This window comes from Stegostoma tigrinum, chromosome 27, assembly GCF_030684315.1.
Source record: "Stegostoma tigrinum isolate sSteTig4 chromosome 27, sSteTig4.hap1, whole genome shotgun sequence".
Classification (NCBI taxonomy): domain Eukaryota; kingdom Metazoa; phylum Chordata; class Chondrichthyes; order Orectolobiformes; family Stegostomatidae; genus Stegostoma; species Stegostoma tigrinum.
In genome coordinates this window covers 38,726,628-38,744,851 of record NC_081380.1, presented here as the reverse complement: position 1 = coordinate 38,744,851, position 18,224 = coordinate 38,726,628, and the positions used below count along the sequence as shown (strand labels likewise).

The 18,224-nt window shown below is 45.2% G+C and overlaps 1 protein-coding gene across 21 annotated transcripts in view; it reads right to left on the bottom strand.

The window, feature by feature from the left end:
• Nucleotides 1–18,224, bottom strand: part of msi2b (musashi RNA-binding protein 2b) — a 518,162-nt gene that overhangs the window by 264,562 nt on the left and 235,376 nt on the right. The gene's annotated exons all lie outside the window — the stretch shown is intronic.

Genomic DNA, 18,224 nt, shown 5'->3' with positions numbered 1-18,224 from the left:
TGCATGCAGAGCCTTGCTGCCAATAGGGACGGCTATAGCCGAGTGGTATTGTCTCTGGACTGTTCATTCAGAGACCCAGGTAATGTTCTGGAGACTCAGGTTTGAATCCCATCATAGCAGGTGGTGGAATTTTAATTCAATAAAAATATCTGGAATTAAGAGTCTAATGATGACCATGAATCCATTGTCAATTGTTGGGAAAACGCATCTGGCTCACTAATAACCTTTAGGGAAGGAAACTGCCATCATCTCCTGATTTGGCCTACATGTGACTCCAAACCCACAGCAATGTGGTTTTTGAAACGCTCCCTGGGCAATTAAGGATGGGTAATAAATGCCACCTAGCCAGGGATGCTATCATCCCATAATGAATAAATGAAAAAAAAATCCCATTTTGAGGAAATTGTAACTGTCTGTGATAAAGTGAGATCACAATCTTGAAAACTGGATAGAAAGGTGCAGGCTGATTTGATAGAGGTCTGAGTTAGTCCTTGAACCGAGGCAGAGTACGTGCGTCATGATAAATCTCTGGATCAGAGATAGCCTGAGGTGCAGCACTGCCAAAGTGTCTGTGAAACAAAGGTGATGGATATGGGCAGCCCTGTTAAAGTGTGAGTTGGCCATTTCTCAGTGCAGTGGCTGCTTGCTAGTATTGATTAGCTTGTTTCATACCAAGTCCCACGCTGCTGCCGCATGCCCCAAGAACACAATCATAGAGCTGGCAGGTACTTTGTACCTGTAATCTCACTCGCTTCAATGAGTGCTGTGCAGGACAATGTGAGATCATCAAATATTTCAGCTCGTTATGATTTCCAAATGTTTTCCAAATTGCTCTGCAAACAAAAACCTTTGATTTTAGTGCGGCTCCTACAGAGATCCTTTTCCTGATGTTAACTCTGTGTCAGGATGCTAATAAGGGAAAAGGCCATTCAGCTCCTCAATCCTGTTTTACAATTCCATTAGGTCCAGCTCGATCTGGATCTTGAACCCTTCTACTTGCATTGAGGTCAACGCACTCAGCACATACTTGCAGAACAATATTCTAGAAACTACCGTGTGGATTTTCTCATTTGATCAATACAGTCTTAGTCTTTGTTGACTGGGTGGGGGAGGAGGATGAGGAAGAGAGGAGGAGTTCCAGATTTCCACTAGCCTTCGTGTCAGGAGGTGTGTCCTCAGCTTCCTCCTGAATAGCCCTTCAGTTTGTAGGTTGTGCCCCTTGTTCTGGACTCTCCCACATCTCCACCATCTTATGTATCTGAGTATCTGAGAGACAACAAGATATCAGGAGAACAGGGAACGGGAACCACAAGTCTGAGAGAGGCGTGGTTTTGGAAAGGGAAGAGAGTAGAACGGAGTGAGAACAGAGAACACAGATTGGATCGTGGGAATTCACCAGGCAAGAGGCAACTGATGAAGCTTTCTCCCAAACAAAAGAGGGGGATATCCTGTACAGTGAACAAACTTCATCCCATCAAAAGCGCTTTTGATTTCTAGCTTTAGACAATTCTTCACAGAATTAAAAATAAAGAAACACTTCCCCATTTCACCTCTCATTCCTTTGCGAGTCAACTGTGTTCCTGGATTCATGAGCCTTCTTCAGTTTCTCTTCATTCACTTCATTGAAACCCTACGTAAAGTTGAATACCTTTACTTTGTCTGCTCCTCACCTTCCTTGCTGTGTAAGGTGGAAAACCGCGGCTTCTTCAATTTCTCCAGGCAAATGAAGTTTCTCATCTCAGGGTCTTTCCACGCGGGACAAAGGAACCCCTCAACCTCTCCCACACCCCAGAGCTGCAGGCCCCAAGATCTCCAATGAGCTTAACAAAGGCAGACCTACCCTAACCTCTTATTGACTAACTTCAGAACTTACAAGTTGGGAAACAACATGGTTCCTTTCTCCCTAGATCCTGGGACCTGCCGACAGCGTGGTTCCATCAAATGACTTTCTGCATGAACCTCAACAATGTGCTATTCAACTGTACACACTGCATCACAGTCAACTTCCAATCCTGTCCACAACCAGTAATTCAACACATGGACTACCCAGGGGGGATAGAGTGGGGGTAACGGTGTCACCAAACAGCCACCAAGTTGGACTACACCCTCCCCAGTTCAGTGAGTCAGGTATCTCAGCTAAGGTCAAGCTAGCTTACCCCAGGGGTCTTATTTTGTGCCGCGTGGGAGAGGGCAACGTCTTTCGCACTCGGCCATCCCTATCCATGTCAGAGTGACAGGATTGAAAGTGCCTCACTGTGTCGCAGGCTTTGCTAGAGTGAACAGCGCGGAGGAGGAGCAGTGCTGCCTCCTGGAGGCGGAAACATTGACACCAGGAGCAGAAGGTCATCCAGCTGTTTGCACCTGCTCTGTCTTTTAATGTGATCAGGCCTGATTGTCCACATCAGAATGACATTCCAACTTCCTCCCCTTCGGCCCTAAGAACTGTACCTAACTCCTTCTTGAAAACCAGCAGGTTTTGTCCTCAACTGCTCTCTGTGGCAGTGAATTCCACAGCCTCATCGCTCTCTGGGTGAAGACACTTCTCCTCATCTCAGTCCTAAAGGGCCTGCTCTGTCTCATTAGACTGTGACCTCTGGTTCTGGACTCATTGGGAGCATTTATGCAATTCTCTGCATTTATCTTGTCCAGCCCTGTTTGAGTAACTCAACAGCACACGTTCAAGCCCCAGAAAGGTGTCTCCTTCTCAACTTTGTCCCCATACTGTTTTTACACCCTTCTTGCGATAGGAATCAACCGTGAGGGCTTCTGGCTGAGTTCCAGATCCACAACACAACAAGCTCCACTATTGACCCTCCCTGTTGGTGGGGGTGGGGGTGGGGTGGGGTGGAGACTTCCCTAGCTGATGGTGGTCCGCTTATTTGGTGCATTTTGGTGTTGACACTGTGAGGAGTCCATCGATCGTCGAGCGAGGAACAATGGAGTTCAGTCAATAGTGTGGCCTTGACCCCAATATGCAGACTGCTCCAAAAACATATTCTTTAAAAAAAATGCTGCAATCAGCTGATTAGTTGGAAGGGTTCTACTTCCAATGAGGTTAACCTGAAGGTTTGTAGTGAGGGCCCCATCACACAGGAAAGGGTTTCCCTTTGCAGGGTAGCTGAGTCTTGCAATTAAACAAAACGGATCAATGAGTCTTAAAGGTACAATACCTCTTTAAGCTTGGAGTGTCTGACAGTGACTGCGTGTTATCTTTAACAGGCCAACAGCTGGATTTACTAGTGCTGAATAAACAGCGGGTTTGGCCACTCGAAAAGAGCAGAGGAATAATTCCCCTTCTCTGTCAATAAGATTGCACGTTCCTTTCTTTTGTTTACCTCTGGGTTTCTACTGTAACCCAGAGCAATGACGATTTGAGAAGTGCACACCTCACTCCACTAACTATAATATCCAACAGTCAACAGGCTTAAGGGGTCAGGTCATGATGTATTTTCATTGGGATCAAATATATTGTAGATTTTGAGAACTCTGTTCAGTGCTTCTGCAGAGGCTCATTCACCTGCTTATTTTGAGAGCCTTTAAAATAAAACATTGGAGTTATCTCCTACACAAGCAGGGTTCATGTGCATCTCCTCACTTTTGATTTCCTCGTGATTAAGTCACAGAATCATAGATATTAGGAACTGCAGATGCTGGAGAATCCGAGATAACAAGGTGTGGAGCTGGATGAACACAGCAGGCCAAGCTGCATCTTAGGAGCAGGAAAGCTGACGTTTTGGGCCTAGACTCTTCATCAGCTGATAAAGGGTCTAGTCCCGAAACATCAGCTTTCCTGCTCCTAAGATGCTGCTTGGCCTGCCGAGTTCATCCAGCTCTACACCTTGTTATCACAGAATCATAGAATTGTTATGGTGTACAAATAGACCATTCAGTCCATCATGCCTGCACTGGTTCTATCCCCTAGTGCCAATATGCTGTCTGTTTCCCATTTCCCTCCACACCATTGCTCTCCAAATAAGCATTCAATGCTTCCATTGAACCCCTTGATCAGATGACGAAGGGGCTGCACTCCAAAGCTTCTGATTCCAAATAAACCTGTTGAGCTATAACCTGGTGTGGTGTGACTTCTGACTTTGTCCACCCCAGTCCAACACCTCCACATCCCAGCTGAGGTCTAACAAGTGTCTTATAAATATCAGAGTGTGCACAGCCCATGCCTTCAGTATGATACTGCGAGCCAGTACTGACTTTCTCTCAGTGGACCACACTCTTTCCTCAGACTCAGAGGCTGGAGCCCACATCCTGCTCCAGGGATCTGAGCACTAAATCTTGGCTGACACTTCCAAAGACAGTATCAAGGGAGTGCTGCATTGTCAGAGGTACCATCTTTGAGATGAGATGTTAAACAGGGGCCTTGACTGGCATCTCAGTTGAAATGTGAAGGATCCCGAATCATTTGATGAACAAAAAGCAAGTTTGCCCTTGTGGCTTGGCCAGTCTTTATCTCCCAATCAGTTTCTGGGTTGAAGCATCATAGAGAGCAGGCAGGAAAGTGGGGTTGAGGCTGAGATGAGATCAGCCATGATCACGTTAAATGGTGATAGGCTTGAGGAGCTGAATGGCCTATTCCTGTTCTTTGTACTTGGGCTCTTCTATCATGCACAGAAGAAACAGACATTATCACAGAGCTCTTGATGCAGGCTGGTAGCCGTGTTCTCCCACAATGGAAAAGAGATGGGGGCAGGCGTAGGCCATTCAGCCCTTCGAGTCTGCTGTGCCATTCCGTGAGATCTTTGCTGATCTAATTATGGCCCGAAATTCACTTTCCTGTCTGACCTCAAATCCTTGGCTCCCTTCTGAACAAAGTAGGGTGGCACAGTGACAATTTCACTGGACACCACCAGGTTAATGTTCTGGGGACACGGGTTCAAACCCATCGTGCTACATAGGGCAATTCGAATTCAGTGAAAATCTGGAATGGTGACCATGTAAGTAACTACTCTCCAGAAGGCATAGGTACAGCAGTAGGCTATTTTAGCCTGCTCCCCCCAACTCAGTAGGTTCATGACTGATCTGATATTCTTCATGTCCACTTTCCTGCCCTTTCCCTGTAATCCTTGATTTCCCCTACTTCTTCATTCATTCATTCAATGCCTGTGGCTGGGCCAGCATTTATTGCCCGTCCCTAATTGCCCAGAAGGCAATTAAAAGTCAATCACATTTCTGTAGAGACAAAAACAAAGTTGCTGGAAAAGCTCAGCAGGGCCTAGCAGCATCTGCGAAGGAAAAAACAGAGTTAGCGTTTTGGGGCTGGTGACCCTTCCTCAGAGCATTTCTGTAGATCTGGAGTCACATGTAGGCCAGACCAGGTGAGGATAGCAGACTTCCTTCTCTAAAATGAGCCAGATGGTGTTTTATTTTTATGGCAATCAGTTTACATGCTCACCACTGGGCTAGCTTTTCAATTCCAATCGTTATTTTACTGAATCCAAATTTCACCGTGATGGGACTCCAACCAATGTATGGGAAACCGGCCTGAGGAGAGCCTATCTAGTTCAGCCTTAAATATGCACAAGGACTATGCTCACAAGGCTCTCTGCAGCAAGGAACCCACTGGTTCCACTCATGCTTTTACCTGGTCTGGTCTACATGTGACTCCAATCCACGGCAATCTGGTTGACTCTTAACTGCCCTTTCAAATGGCCTGGCCGCTGATGCCCATGTCCTGTGAGTGAATTCGAGAAAAGGAGCCTAAGAAACTGTGTTTCAAAGAGTCCTAGCAAGTTACTGGAGATGCTGGAATTTGAACTGAAAACGCAGCTCTGATGAAAGAATCATCTAGACTCGAAACATTGGCTTGCTTTCCCTCTATGGGTGCTGCCTAATCCAGTGATCTCCAGCACTTTTTTGTTTTCATTTCAATGAGTACCACATGGGTTGTAAAGGTCTTTGGGACCTCCTGAAGGCGCTAAATTAATGAAGACCTGTGCTTTTATCTGCTTTGTGTCAGGCTCCACTATCCACAAAACACTGCATCATAACTGACCTCAGGACCTAGTTATTCTGGGAAACCTTCCCCCATTTGGAGGCTTTTCCTTTAGCAGTCCACACCATTTGGTGCAGAGATAAGGTATGTGGAATAGGCAATAGAGGTACATGAATTTGGACAGATAGCAGGGGTATTAAGGGGTTGCAGTTATCTCAGGCATAGGGCACTGTGACCCCAGTCCACTCCCCCTGAAAGGATCTGACGCTTTCCTCGTGGAGAGAAAAGTATATTTTTCCACAAAAAAACTTCTCACACGAGTTTCAAAATTCGTCACATATTGAAATGTACAGTTCTATTTGGAGTGCTCACCTACGCTGCAAATAACAGTGTTCCTTTAAACTGACAAAGCGGGAGCGATTCTAAATTTAGCACCAAGGAATCTGCTCTAAAGCTGTGAATAATAGCGGATGAACATTTCAACAAACACATAATTTGACAGAAACAGCTTTGGGTCTTCCGGGCCCACTATTCTATTTAATTTGTAACTTCATATTCAATAGCAATAAAGAACATTTTCATTTAAAAAGAAAAGCCATGATTATAATCTTGCCAGTGTGTTGAGTGCGAGTGTTTTTGCCAGATACATTAAAGTGATTTCTGCCAATTTTTTCCTCCCGAGCTGCTGGCCTGTCTAAAAATAAACTTTTATTATTTAAATGCAAAACGATTGCTCATCTACATTTAGATCATCTGTAGTGTCAGTCCTGGTTTGTAAATGTCCTGTTTACTGTCGCCGGCCTCACACGGATCAATCTACCTCCACATGTTCAGCATTAGACCCAACTGCGAACACAAACCACTTAAAATTACACAGAATATACCTGTAAAAACTGTCCATTTCACCCAACAGGGCAGTGATAGGGGTTTTTTCCCAATCTGCTTTCTATTCCTCTCTCCTTTCAGTGTTTATTCAGCTTCCCCTTAAATACATTGACGCTATTAACCAACTATTCCCTGCAATACCCACTTCCATCCTGACTGCAGTTCTCCCTGAATTCCCAGTTTGATTTATTAGTGACTACGCTATATCTACAAGCCCTATCACGAGCAAACCAGAAGGTACTTGAAATTGCAAAAAAAACTAAAAAATAAGTGATGACTAGATCAGAATTTTCCGTCAGTGTTTCAGCCTAGTTGACTAGTAAGAGATACAGAGATCCTTTGCAGAGGGCAAAGCAGAGAGTAGCGGGAAGGTGGGTCAGATCTGGATGAGAGCAGGTTACAGGCGAGCTACCATGGAGTGCGAGGGTGTGAAATAAAAAACACATGTGACACCCCACAAACAGGGCCAAAGGCTCAAGCAGTTACTACCAGCAACAGCTATGTCAACTCACCCACAAATTGTCCGCATTCCCTGTTTCTTCTCTACCTGATCAAATCCCTTCAGAGATTTGAAGACTTCAAATCATCTTCCGTCTTTTTTTTAACCCCCGCCCCCAGGAAGAAGTGCCCCCAAACAATCATTCTTGAAATTTAAACCTCTCTACATTCTGGTATTATCTTCATAAAATTTTTTGTTAGCACCACATCGTCCACACCTCCACGCCCCCTGTGTGAATGGAGAATACAGAACTGTGCACTTTACTCCAAGTGTCGTTTAAGCGAGTGTCAAGGCTCTATGTCACCAGGAGGCCATGGGAAGTTGAGAGAAAAAAAAACTCCTCTTAATCTTAGACAATCCCTCTGGAGTTACGAAACCAGGGCTGTTGGGTCCGAGGTGACTGAACAACGCAATACAATACTGGGTCCAAACCTCCAGCCATTGGTGGGGCATGTGGATAGTGGACTCAAGTTTTCACACACCCCTAGATATGCCACAGGTGCAGCAAAGAGCTTTATTACCTCCAGGAGGTTACCGGTACCTGATGAGGCAGTGCATATATTAGTTCCCTTAATATTAGACTAGATACAGGTAACGTGGTACTCAAAGATACCATACCTCCTGGTATTTAAACACATTACAATCACAGACACTGTTGTGCATGGGCTAGCACTGAGCAATGCAGTAAGTGACCCCAGTAAGATGGAGACTGACAATTTTAAAACAACAGATATCATGGTGAGCATGAATCTAAAAGGTACCATTGCGCACCAGATGTGTGATATAAAATCCGCCATTGTCTGTGCTTGAGTCTGTCAGATATTATCAAAACCATTAGCAGCATCGCAGATAGGGGAGGCAACTGCCTGATGGTATTATCACATGACTATTAGTCCAGTAATCAGGTTCAAATCCCACCAATGGAAGATGGTGGAATTTGAATTCAATAAAAATCTGGAATGAAGAGTGTAATGATGACCATTAAACCATTGCTGATTGTTGGGGAAAGATCCCTACGGTATCACTAACATCCCTCGGCCACAAGTGACTCCAGACCCACAGCAATGTGGTTGACTCTCAACTGCTATTAGGGATAAGCATTAAGTACTGGCCAACAACGTCCACATCCTGTGAATGAGTTTTTAAAAAAGTGTTTCTTCTCTGGTTTTGGGGGCGGGGCTCACGATATGGCCCAATCAATACTGGGGCTGGTGGCACAAGACAGAGTATACGGATACTGGAGCGGCCACTAAAGGGGAGGGAGTCACTAGCGATACTCTTCAAGGGCTTGGGGACGTCTGCTATGCAATGACACGGTAATGGGGGAGGGATGCCTTTACACTGTCACACAATACCGAAAAGGTGGTGTGGGAATGAACCAGACTTTCATCTCCTGGCCCGAGCCCTCTCCTACCCCTTCCCTTTAAACCAGTTGACTCTTTCGGGATACATTTATGAGAATGAGAGTAAGCAATCGTGTTGAATCTCATGCCCATTCGTTGCTCTCCATACTCTCTGCATCAGGAAGTTTCAGGTAATGGCTGAACCCAAGCTCTCGGTTCGGTACTGTTATGTATCAGGCATCAACTCGCTCTGGAAAAATAACTTCTATGTCATTTTGCCAACAAGCGCTCCCAAATGTACAAAGCTCTTGCTCTGTGAGTACAAAGTTGGAAAATGACTCTATTTAATAATACAGCAGGCTGATTATAGCCTGCTCCTTCAGTGCTTAAAGTGAGGTTTCCCTTTGTAAAATGGATGGCAAAATTACCTCAGCCAATTCTGCTTCTGCGGGCTATCAAACATATTCTAAAAATAAAATGATATTGTTTTAATGCAAAACAATCTTTAATCTGCATTTCAATCATCTGAAATGTCAGCACTGGTTTAGAACATGCTGTTTCTGTTTGTGACTGTACGGACATTCATTTTGGAGGAAAATGCAGCCAATTAATTTTTTTCAAAATCTGGCATATAATGTCACGCTTACCTTCTGTCACAATTCAGATGTCAAATTTTAGCATGTCCTGAAGCTCACAACAAGCAATGGGAGCCTGGAAATGGAGGTGTTTTCTGTTCCCTGAAACATTGACTCAGTCTCTCCACACAGATGCTACCAGACCCATGGTGAATTTCTATTATTTCTACTTTTAATCAATTGGAAGGCATGAGGGGGCCATTTAAGGGAGTCTCTGCATATTAAAGCGCATCACTGTTTCCTCAAACCTGCACAGTTATGCAGTCACTTGGGTGATCTGTGCATGACAATTGGCACCCGGACACACTGACTTCTGGTTCCAGACACCACAGCCACGCATGGATCTCAGGAGGTCCACAATGTGATAAGAGACAAACGTAGTACACCACTGTGCAGAAGCTAACAATACACAGGCAGGAGATAGACGTGAAACACAATGGAGATAATGGGAACTGCAGATGCTGGAGAATCCGAGATAACAAAGTGTGGGGCTGGATGAACACAGCAGGCCAAGCAGCATCTTAGGAGCACAAAAGTTGACGTTTTGGGTCTAGAAACTTCGTCAGAAAAAACTTGATTGAAAAAACCTCTTGATTCACGGTTGCATTGTCAATCTGAATCACATCTCTCACTATTTCCCCCCTTTGCATCAAGCCCCTAATCACTGACCTTGGGACCAAGTGCAGTAAACTCACTGATTAAACCTGTCATTGATCCAATGTGAATCTCCTGAATAAGTAAATCTGTCAGCAATCAACTGGAATTAACAAATGAAAACATCCCCGTTTTTAAAGACCTTTTCCTACGAGAGGTTAAATCTGTCTACTCTCCCCTGGTGAGCATCAAAGATCCCGTACACTCCTAAACTGCTCTAGTAATTACACTTTTAAAATGGGCTCTCCCCCCTTGTGTGAAACACTTCGATTTATCCTCAGGCTGTGAAAGGCTGGGCTGGTTTTCCTTGGAAAAGAGAAAGCTATGTGGAGAATCAATAGGGAGCTTCAAAAATCCTCAAGAGTTTGGAAAAGTAGAGAGGAATTGTTCTGACTCATGGAAAGATTGAGATGCACAGACGTAAAGTAATGGTAAAAGAAGCAAGAGTGACATGGGGGAAATCTTCCTTGTGCAGTTAAGGTCTGGAATGACCTGCCTGAGGATCTGAAACAGGCTGATTTGATCAAAGCCTTCAAACACAACTTGGAGTACTTTCTGAAAAGGAAGAACGTGCAGGTCGAGTGGGAATGGGCACTCAGTGAACTGGTCATTCAGAGAGACAGTGCCAGGCAGACAGGCTGAATAGTGTGTACTATTATAGAACAGATTTCAACTCACAATTTCACCCACTGCATTAACTCTTTGCATTAGAAGCAATCTAAGTAAACAATCGATTTCACAATGCAAACTCTCTGCTTCTCATCTTTGAGTATCAGCAAATGGGCTCAAACTTTTTTTTTTAACCTGGGCAATTGCTTGTTCCCTTTTAGCCTAATTAATGTAAATGTAAGAGAAATGCATCATGCAGTGCCCACGTAAACCTCCACTTGATGCCATGACTAAGCTTTGCGGGCATTTTTTAAGTGCAAACCTTGGCCCAGGTTATTCCCAGTTGCACCACTTTAGCTCGCTCCTCTGACTAAACAGATATTAACACCAAATCACTGCCACTTGATTCTCACATTTTAAGTAGTTCTTCCTCCGTGAGAATGGAATGATAATGTTGTTCCGTTAAGCAGAGACCAAAAATAAAAGGACAGAATTTATCTACTAAACTGTGCTAGCCAAATTTGGATGGTGTTGATTGGTGCTATCAATATGAAGCGTCATTCTCAGCACCAACAGCTCTTGCGAATGGCTTCTGATGGTTCTTCCACAATGAGTAGGGGGTGGTCAAGCCAAGCCTTTCAACAGTGTTGGGGGTGGGGTGGGGCTTTTGATGCTGCCATTGTTGTCACCTGATGCACGGTTGTGACTTGATGTTATTCAACCTCTTGGGACTAACACTCCAGAGAGGAGCCCTTAAGAGCATAAGACATAGGAGTGGAATTAGGCCATTCAGCCCATCATGTCTGCTGCACCATTTCATCATGGCTGAGGTGTCTCTGATGGGCTGTAAGAAACTATAGAAGGGGGTGTGCACAGCCCAAACGATCACGAAAGCCAACCTTCTACCCACGGACTCCATCCACGTGGCTCGCTGCCATGGAAAGGCGGCCAACATCATCAAAGACCCATCACACTCCAGTAATGGCCTCCTACAATCTCTTCCATCAGGCAGAGGATACAGTAGCTTGAACACACACACCAGCTGCTACAGGAACGGCTTCTTCATGGCTGTTATCAGACTGATGAATGGACTCTCTCGCCTCAAATAACGCTGCTCTTGCCTAGTGCATACCCTGTGCAATGTAACCTATATGCCTCTGTCTCAATCTTCTTCATCTGTATAACCTTGCATATTATGATCTGCCTGTTCTGCCAGTAAACAAAGCTGTTCACTGTACTTTGGTACATGAAACAGTCAATCAACCCATTCTCCTGCCTGTCCCCATAACTTTTGATCCCCCTACTAATCAAGAACCTATCTGTCTGTCTTAAATACACTCATTCCACAGTCCTCTGCAGCAATGAGTTCCACCGATTGACCACCTCTAGCTAAAGAAAGTCTTCCTCGTCTCAGTTCCAAAGGGTTGTCTCTTCGCTCTGAGGCTGTGCTCTTGGGTCCTAGTCTCTCCAAAAGTAGAAACATCTTCTCCATGTCCTCTCTATCTACGCCTCTCAGTACAGTGTAAGTGCTATCAGATACCTCCCCCCACCCATCCTTCTAACCTCCATCAAGCATACATCCAAAGTCCTTAACCACCCGTCATATGATAAGCTCTTCATCCCTGGGATCATTCTGGACTCCCTTCAACGCCAGCGCATCCTTCCTTAGATACATGAACGAAAACTGCTCATGGATAGCCACACAACATGCTGCTAATTTAGCTGTTATGTGGGAATTTCCATTAATCATCTATATCTGTTTCCAAAGGCAGTAAAAGACTTTTCACCATTGGCAACTCTCCCAGAGGGTTAGACACAGCCCAGAGGATGCTGACCTCATCAAGAATTCAGCTCAGCCAGATTTGGAATTGTTATTAAGGTTATAGAATAAGAATGTCAGAGGTCACAGTTATGAATGGTGGGTTGAAAGCATGTGAAGATAGAGAGTGAGGTTCCAATCTGCGTCGTGTATGACTCAAAAACAGACTTGGCCAACTATGCTGTGTTCTTGGATAGCCTGATCAGAGGGATAAGACCTGACATCTAGGCATCCTAGGGGCATTTGAGGGGTTTGGGGGAGGTGTAGCACTACAATATGAGCAGTGGTTTGAGAGGGCAGCTCCCAATGCTACATGGAGAAATCTCCCAAGGTGTCCCTTCAGCCTTCCCCATAGTTTGGAGGTGCTGGGGGAGGGAGTGCTGAGGGGAGGCAGAGATGCAAAACTACAGGTTTCCAGCTGGGATGGTTGGCAATGGTTGCTCATGACCCAAACGCTACTCTCAAGGCCTGAGCGAGGATAAGTGTTTAATGGATTCCAAATTCCTTGGTCTTTTTTTCCAAAGACATAGTCAGGTGTTAAGTGAGATAAAAGTCCTCTGGGGAATTCAGCAACCTTCCTCGTTCATCGCAGATCTCAATGCCTCAGCCTATGTTATATTTTAATGTGATTCCCCGATTTACAAAACAGCACCGGGTGACAGTCCTCGAGGTGCCATAATGAGGTTCTGAGGAAAGCCAAGCTAGAGAAGGAAGATCTGAGGTCACTATCCTTTTGGCAGCTTTTGAGAAACGTCAACAAATTGGTCAATCTCATCTAGAGATGGCATGGAAAGATGGAGAAGGGACAGGAGAGATAAACGCCTTCAAAAAGAACAAATCTTTTCCTCAAAGCAGGAATGTCCAAGCACTGAAGTCTGTAACCGTAATCCAGGCAGATACAGATTTATCAGTAAACACAGCTCTCCTTGTGAAAGACCCTAGAGTTTCAAACCCAATGGGGGAAAAGCACTCATGACTCAGCTTTAGGTGAGCCGGTGGTCCTGGATCCTAAAATTCTTGACCCCCATCCCAGCAAAAAGGGAGGCAGTAACAGAAAGAACTCCAACTCATTATCAAAGTCTTTCCAACATCAATATGAAATCAATGGTATCAAGTGATATCAATATCACTCAGCCCCAACTCATGATTCAGAACTGCAATGACCCGAGTAACATTATCTGATTATGACATTAGATACAGGAAGAGGCCGTTCAGTCCATCTGGGGTGTTCTTTCATTCATTTTAATCATGGTTAATACGCATTTCAACTCTCATTTGCCCTCTTTTTCTCCCCTATCCAGTAATACTCCTTATCTGGTGATCTTCTCATGATCTGGCCCAAAGGAATAAGACCTCTTGATCTCACCAAAAAGAGTATATTAAAATCCAATCCACTTCTTAAGCATTTTCCAGTCCTGTCCAACCTGAGTTCACACTCATTTGTGATTGATAAATGCTCCATCCAGGAAAACAACTGCTCTGGTTGAAGGTCTCAAACTCACTTTCAATTCAAGTTTCAGTGAAAATCACACATAAACAAAACTGGAATCAATGGGAATCAGGGAAAATGCTTTGCTGTTTGGAGTCAAAGGGAAGTGGTTGTCATCGCTGAAGTCAATAATCTCAGCTCCAGGACGTGTCTGCAGGAGCTCCTCAGTGTCCTACACCCAATCATCGTCAGCTGCTTCTGTAACGACATTTCCTCCATCATAAGGTCAGAAGTGGGATGTTTACTGATGACTGCAGAGTTTGTAACTATTCAGGTACTGAAACAGTCCATGTGCAAATGCCGCAAGACCTGGACCACATCCAGGCCTGGGCTGAAAAGTAGTAACTGTGATTTACACCAGAAAATAGTCATCTCCAACAAAAGAGCATCTAACCATTTCCCCTTGACAGGTAATGCCATTACCATCACCGAATGTCAACATCCTGGGGGTTTCCGTTTGCCAAAAACTCAAGTGGACCAGACGTATCAATACTGTGGCCATAAAAGTAAGTGAGAGAGTGGGAATTCTGCACAGAATTCACATCTTGTCACTCCACAGCCTGTCCACCATCCACAAGGTACTATATTTAGAAGTGTGATGGAATACTCCCTACTTACCTGGTCAGTTGCAGTTCCAACAACACTCAAGAAGCTCAACATCATCCAGGACAAAGCAACTTGTTTCGCTGGCACTATATACCACCTGCCACAAGTACACCCTTTGGCACCAATACATAGATGCAGCAGTGTCTACCATCTACAAGGTTCATTGAAGTAACTCACCAAGGTTCCTTTGACAGCATCTTCGAAACTCATGGCATTTATCATCATGGTCAGTAGACATAAGGGTACACCACATCCCTGCAAGATCCCCCCATAGTCACGCACCATCCAGACTTTCCATCAGTGCTCTTGGGTCAGCATCTTGGAAACTCCTTCCTAACAGAACTGTGGGTGCCTCGACAAGGGCTGCAGCAGTTCAACAGGCAGTTCACCACCAGCCTCTCAAGGGCAACTAGGGACGGGCTATAAATGCTGACATAGCTTGCAACAATCCCATGAACAAATGAAACAGAAAGTAGGAAAAGCAGTCAAGAGCAAAGATTCATCACAGACATTCTTTTCTGAATGATCCCAGCTCTAACCTACTCACTGTGTCCTCAAATCACTGCCCTCCTCACAAAAACATTGTCACTGTCCACAGCAATCTGATGGTCTCGTCTGAGAACCTCATGTAGTTTGCCCAAGCTGCTTGTGGACCTAAACTCTCTGGTGAATACAATCAATATTGTAAAAGATAGATACATCACAGTAATTGATCGCAAAGTGTGGCCTGGGGATAACTGACGGTCCTCAACAGTCCTTTTAGGTGGTTCACAAGCTGATGCACAAGTCGCTAATGTGCAAAGACACTTTACATCACATGAGGTGGACAGTTCAGGGAGAACAGGCCATAAGCACGCATCTCCACCACCCTGGTGAAGTTACACAACCAGACCAGTGCCCCTAGGCGTGCACAAGTCGTTATAAGCAAAAGCAAAACCAAGGCAGCTTTCCAGACAAAATTTATGCTCCTGTTGACATTGCCTGGTTGATGTAGATGATGTAAGATAACAGTTGGTTCCACAGAAGGTGTTCATTGTGATGACTTTATTACACATCCATCAGCGATTGTTGTAAAAATCTATCTGGTTCACTCATCCCCTTGGAAGCTAAAATATGCCATCTTTGAGCAATCTGGCCCATACCCGAAACCCGCAGAAATACAGAAGCAAAGAAAACGGGAGCGGGGTACGGCATTCAGCCCTTTGAGTCTGCTCCTCCATCCAGTATGATCTTGGCTGATCATCCAACTCGGTCCCCTGTCCCACTTCCTCTCCTGTCCATTTCGATCCCTTTAGCCCTAAGTACTACCTTTAACACATTGAAAACATTCAAAGGTTAGACCTCAACAGCCTTCTGTGGCACAGGCTCACTACTCTCTGGGTGAACTAATTTCTCCACATCTCAGTCCTAAATGGCTCAGCCAATATCATTCGACTGTGACCCCTGGTTCTGAACTCCCCAGTCATCAGGAGCACCCTTCCTGTGTCTATCCTGCCCAATTCATTCCTCAGTCCTGCCAGCCTTGAGAAGCAGTCTGGTTAAACCTTTGTTGCACTCCCTCTAAAGCCAGAACATCCTTCCTCAGAGGAGGAGGCTAAAACTGTACAGCAATTCTATAATGTCCTGGAAAATCACCCTGTCCAATGCAACTCGGGATGGGAAACAATGCTGCCTGCATCTCATAGAATCGCTAGAGTGTGGAAGCAGGCCATCAAGTCCACACAGATACTCCAAGGAGCATCCCAACCAGATCCAAGCCCCCACCCCCTCCCCTATCTTTCCCATGGTGAATGCACCGAGTCTGCACATCCCTGGGCACTATGGGTAATTTAGCACAGCCAATCCACCCTAACCTGCACATTTCTGGGCTGTAGGAGGAATCCAGAGCACCCGGAGGAAACCCACACAGACACGGGGAGAATGTGCAAACTCCACGCAGACAGACAGTCGCCCGGGGGTGGAATCGAACGCCAAGACCCTGGCGCCGTGAGGCAGCAGTGCTAACCACTGAGCCACGGTGCCACCCATCTCATGAAAGGAATAAGTTTTAAAAATTAGGACATTTCAGACAACCATCTTCTATAAGACTATAAGAAATCAGGGTAAGATTAGGCCATTTTGCCCCTTGAGCCTGTACTGCCATTTAATAGGCAGTGTTCATATTTATAATGTGAAAATGCCCATACTTCTGTTGTTGGCACGAATCCATAACTTAATTTGAGTCAAAAACTAATAAATAGTTTTATTACTTGAGTAGCCAAGAAAGCAAACGATTTATAATGTTTTGAGTGGTGGTAAATGAAATCAGGTTGGGTAGAACCAATTGTTGATTCAAAGGTTCCTTTGCTTCAAGGAAATCAAGGGGATCTGTGCAGAGTGCTCCAGATGAGGCATGTAGCCCAATTATAACCAAGGCTCCTTTGTGAACAACTGCCCTGGACAATGTACAATGCAGATCCCAGGCAGCAGATCCCTGGGTTCCGAAAGTAGCAGATCTCATAGGCTCAGGCCGGAAATCCTGGGTTCCGAAAGTAGCAGATCCCAGAGGTTCAGACAGGAAAACCTGGGCTCCAGGAGTAGCAGATCCCAGAGGTTCAGCCAGCAGATTCCAGGTTCTGAGGATAGCAAATCCCATAGGCTCAGGCAGGAAATCCTAGGTTCCAAGAACAGCAGATCGCAGAGGGTCAACCAGCAGATTCCAGGTTCTGGAGGTCCTGGGCTCCAGGGGTGGAAGATCTCAGGATCCAAGAGCAGTAGATCCCGGACTCTGAAGGAAACAGATCCCAGGCTTTGAGGACAACAGATGCTGGGTGACAACGGAAGGAAATCACAAAATCTGGGGACAGTAGATCCCGGGTACTGAAGGCAGCAGAGCCCAGGTCTCAGGGCAATAGATCCTGCGCTCCAAGATGGGCAGCAGTTTGAAACACAAATTTATTTTTTATTTGGCATGTAGCTGCTGCTGGCAAGATCTTCATTTGGTGCTTATCTCTAATCGCCCTCGAGTCAAGTGGTTTGCTGCACCATATCAGAGGGCAGACCAGAGAAGAAAGGCAGATTTCCTGCCCAAAAGCACATCAGGCTGGATTTCCCAATAGTTGAAGATAGTTTCATTCTCCCTATTACCGAGGCCAGCTTTCGATTCCCAGTCCATTCATTGTATTTTACTTTTACCAACTGTCGTGGTGGGATTTGATCCCATGTCCCCAAACCATTGGCCTGGGCGTCCGGATTACTAAAATACACAGAGATTGCTGGAGAAACTCAGCAGTCAGGCAGCATTTGTGGAGAGAGAAACACAGTTAATGTTTTCAGTCCAGTACAACTGTTCTTCAAAACCTTTCAGTTCACAGAGGCATACAGCACAGAAACAGACCCTTTGGTCCAACTAGTCCATGTCAAGTTTCCTAGACTAGTCCCACATGCCTGCATTTGTCCATGTCCCTGTGAACCTTTTCTACTCATGTACCTGTTTGATGTCTTTTAAATGGTGTAACTGTACCCAACTCTCCCACTTCCTCCAGCTGCTCATTCCACACACAAACCACTCTCTGTATGGAATGAGGTGCCCCATTTTTAAATCTTTCTCCTCCCACTTTAAAATATGCCACTCTATGTTTGAATTCCCCACCCGAGGGACAAGACTCTTGCTGTTCACCTCATCAGTGACCCTCATTATTTTATAAACCTCTATCAGGTCACTCTTCAACTTCCGATGCTCCAGTGAAAACAGTCCCAGCC